Source organism: Octodon degus, unplaced genomic scaffold (genome assembly GCF_000260255.1).
Source record: "Octodon degus isolate 3935 unplaced genomic scaffold, OctDeg1.0 scaffold00072, whole genome shotgun sequence".
Lineage (NCBI taxonomy): Eukaryota > Metazoa > Chordata > Mammalia > Rodentia > Octodontidae > Octodon > Octodon degus.
In genome coordinates, this window is record NW_004524648.1 from 3,422,264 (window position 1) to 3,426,484 (window position 4,221).

Below are 4,221 nucleotides of genomic sequence, written 5' to 3' on the forward strand. Positions count from 1 at the left end.
AAAAAAAAAAAAACCAAGATGAAAAATCAGCTGCTGCCAGCATAGAGCTGTGGGCTGGCCTCACCTTACTCCCCCACCACAGTGCCTGCCTTAGAGTCTCTGCCTTCACACATCAGCATAGACATAGAGTTCCCACATAAATGAAATGTGCCCCCTTTTTTTTTCGTGGAACTGGGATTGAACTCAGGCCCTTGTGCTTGCCAGGCAAGTGCTTATTTTACTGAGCCATCGCCCAGCCCCCAAAATGTGCCTTTTGTTTGGGTGCTATTCTGTCTGTATAGTAGCTAGCTTTGCTATCTTTTCCTGGGGCTGCTTTGCCCCCATAGGGCAACTAGTTGTGCTTCTTTCCTATAATAAACTTTCACTGTATTTTTGTTTTAGAACTATTTCTTGTCTAATTTCCTTCTTACATGAGACAACGACCCACTCTAACTGGCAACAAAGCCATAGGTTAGGGATGAATCCATCTCAGGGATCGATGGGAGATGGGCTGGTTTCCAAGCTCACTCAGGGGGCCTCAGTCATCCTTGGCTGTTGTCCGAAGGCCTCCATCCTTGTGTGTGCCTGTCCTCCAAGGCATCATATAACATGGCAGCTGGTTTCCTCCAGAGTAAGTGAGGGAAGGAGAAAGAGAGGGTGAAAAACTTGGGGCCACAGTCTTTTTACAACCTAATTTCAAGAGTGGCATCTTTTTCCATCTGCCCTATTCTGTTTGTTAGGAATAAGTCATGAAGTCCAGCCCACAGAGAAAGGGAGGAGATTACAGAGGAGCATCATGACAGAGTATAATATCCCACCCCAATTTCTTGGGCATATTTCCATTTTCAGTTGGTTATTTAGAGAAACTGAAGACATAGGACAGCTCTGAAAAATTGATCCTTTTACTTAAAAGAAATTTACATCTATCTACACTAGCAGATAACAAATACAGGTAGAGACTTTCCTATCTGGCACTTTTCCTACCAAGGAAAATTATTTCCGTATGAAGAAGCGATGACAACGTGCCACTAGGCCTAGAAGACAACTGCAGAGAGACTACATCTACATGATAAGGCAAACTTTGCTTACCATTGCATCCCTACTCCCACACTCCAGCCACGAGTGACTTTCCCCTTAGCAGCCCAGGGCCCCATTCCTTTGTTAAGCTCTGTGAGAGAATCAACCAGCTCGCCCTTCTTGGAGTCTCACATACAATGTGCGTGTGTGACTCCTATGTGAAGGAACGCAGCAATTTTTGCTCATTCTCCTTCCTGTTATTTGCCTATTTGTCAGTTCACTTGGTGGATTAAAATAATTATACCTTCCATAAGGAAAAGAGCAAGTTTTAAAATACCCCTGCAGCATGACTACAAGGAAGCAGGGATCACTAGAGCTGTATTAGAAGTGTCCTGATACAGTATTCACGTAATTCCCCAGGGGCAGTTTTGCCTGTAGTAAGCAGGCTGTCACACAATTCATGAGGTCTTAGTCAGTTTTGCTAAGACTCCTCCACCTGCCATAGCATATTTAAGGGTGTCAAATCTATGGCATGCATGCCACAGCTGGCTGTTTGTATCATTGAAAGCTTTAAAAGGTTTGCATCACTGGTAGTGTTCTATGATCTGGAAGGCAGAATTTGTCTGGGATTGTAGTTTAGTAGAACATGTGCTTAGTGGGATAGGATAGACGAAAAGATGATAGATAAAAAGAGGACTGTAAAATGGTAAATTTTATTTATATTTTGTTTTTGGTACCAGGGATCGAACTCAGGACCTTGAGCTTGCAAAGCAGGCACTTAAGCCACTGAGCTATCCCCCAGGCCCGGTAACTTTTAAATTGTACTTTTAGGAAAAACTGGAATTTCAGGACACAAAGTTACAATTACAATGATTTTTTCCCATCCAGAAAACTCACTTTAAAGAATTCCTGAGGCTCCTGAAGACACAATAAGCTTTCAGGTTAGGCCCATGCTTTCCACCTGTAAATTAAGCCTGCATTTTCTCTGTCACAGGCTTATATCCTCAATAAAACTGTTTGCTGTATTGCATAGTGTTGTATCCTCTACAAATGAAGCAGGACTGCTGAATGGGCAGCAGCATATCTCTAAACTTCAAACACATGCACACCAATTCCACTAAATAGGTAACCTGACAGATGGGAGGGAAAACATGTCCTAGATCACTCATTTGAAGATACCCCAAAGACCACATTAAAAATTCCCAACCCTAGACCATTCTGAAATTATTTTCTGTGACAGATGTCAGACACCATACTTCCTATTCTGTGGATATGGTGACTTGAGATCCCCTTCTCTTCTTTGAGTGGCCTTTATGATTCAGGTGACACTTAATATAGGCAAGACCCTAAGTGGGTTTAATCCTTAAAACACAATAAACAACAACCAAGGATGGGTGAGAGACCCAGTAGTGATATTGGAATGCCGGAGTTGCGTCCCCAGGTGAAGAAGAATGAAACTGCAAAGGGAGGAGTTACAGTAAAAGCAAATTTATTTTATTTTATTCATTCATTCATTCATTCATTCATTCATTCATTCATTCATTCATTCATTCATTTTTGGTGGAACTAGGGATTGAACTCAGGCCCTTGCACTTGCCAGGGAAGCACTTATTCCACTGAGCCATCTCTCCAGCCCCTAGCAACATTTTCTATTATTTATTTTCTTCTTTCTTTCTTTCTTTCTTTCTTTCTTTCTTTCTTTTTTTTTTTTTTTTTTTGGTGGAACCGGGGATTGAACTCAAAGCAAATTTATTTTGAAGATATGAAGGAAGAAAAGATATAAAGGCAAGAAGTAGAGTTCCTTGTTACTGGGAAGGTGTCCTGAGTTGGATGGCCACCACCACCACCACCACCACCACCACAGGGATTGAGCTGGGGCTAGGTCACAGCAGGAGCTAGTCCTTGGGATTCTAGTACATTCTAGGATTAATAGGAGGCTATAGCAGGTGTTTGTCCTTCTGCCATCTGCCCTGAGTACTAAGCTCAGAGACCTCCTAGGTCCAAGATTTGTAGGTCAAGTCTCTCAAAGGCACAAAATTAGTAGGTACTAATTAAGGAGGTACTTTTAAGAACAGAGAGTGAAACCTAGAGTCAAAATGGATCAAAGATCTAAATATTAAAATAAAAACACTAAATTTACTGGAAGACAAAGATGGTAGAAATCTTGAAGACTTAGGGGTAGGCAGACAGTTCATGGACAAAACCCAAACTGCATGGGAAGGACTTCTTCACCTGGGGACACAACTGCACAAAGAATCAACAACTGGGATCTCATAATGCTGAGAAGTTTTTGCACATCAAAAGAAATCACCAACAGCGTGAAAAGAAAACCCATAGAGTGGAATATTTAGCCACTGTCCCTCAGACGGACTTCTATCTAGAATATAAAAAGAATTGAAAAAATCAAGCTCCCCAAATTCAAAGACCCAGTTCAAAAAAGGGCATATGAGATGAATACACACTTCTCAGATGAAGAAATGTAAAGGTAAATAAATATATATTTAAAAATTCATCATTGGATATTCAAGAAATGCAAATTAAAACAACACTGAGATTTTATCTCACCCCAGAAAGAATGCCTATCATCAAGAAATCAACCAATAACAAATGCTAGTGGGGTTGTGGGGGAAAAGGAACCTTTCTTCACTGTTGGTGGGAGTGTAGACTGGCAAAACCACTATGGAAATTAGTGTGGAGATTCCTCAAAAAACTAGAATTAAAGGTCTGATTTGACCCAGTTATTCCCCTCTCAGGTATATTCTCAGAAGAATTAAAAACATTATACCACAGTGATATATGTGTACCTGTGTCTACAGCAATATGATTTGTCATAGCTAAACCATGGAAACAACCCAAATTCCATCAACTGAGAAATGGAAAAAAGATATAGTACTTTTTTTTTACAATGGAGTACTTACTACTTAACAATAAAGAAATCACCAACAGGGCTGGGGAGATAAGCTCAGTAGAATAAGAGCTTGCCTGGCAAGCGCAAGGGCCTGAGTTCAATCCCTGGCTCTGGAAACAAAACAAAACAAAACAAAACAACCACCAACATTGAGGTTTTATAGGCAGATGGATACAACTTCAAACCATACTCATAAGTGAAATAAATCATACTTGCATGTGTGCCATGTGTAAGAAACTTAAAAAGTAAATAAGATCCAAAACATACAAATAATTATACTGGGCCAGCCAAATAGCTCAGTGGATTAAAGCACCTGC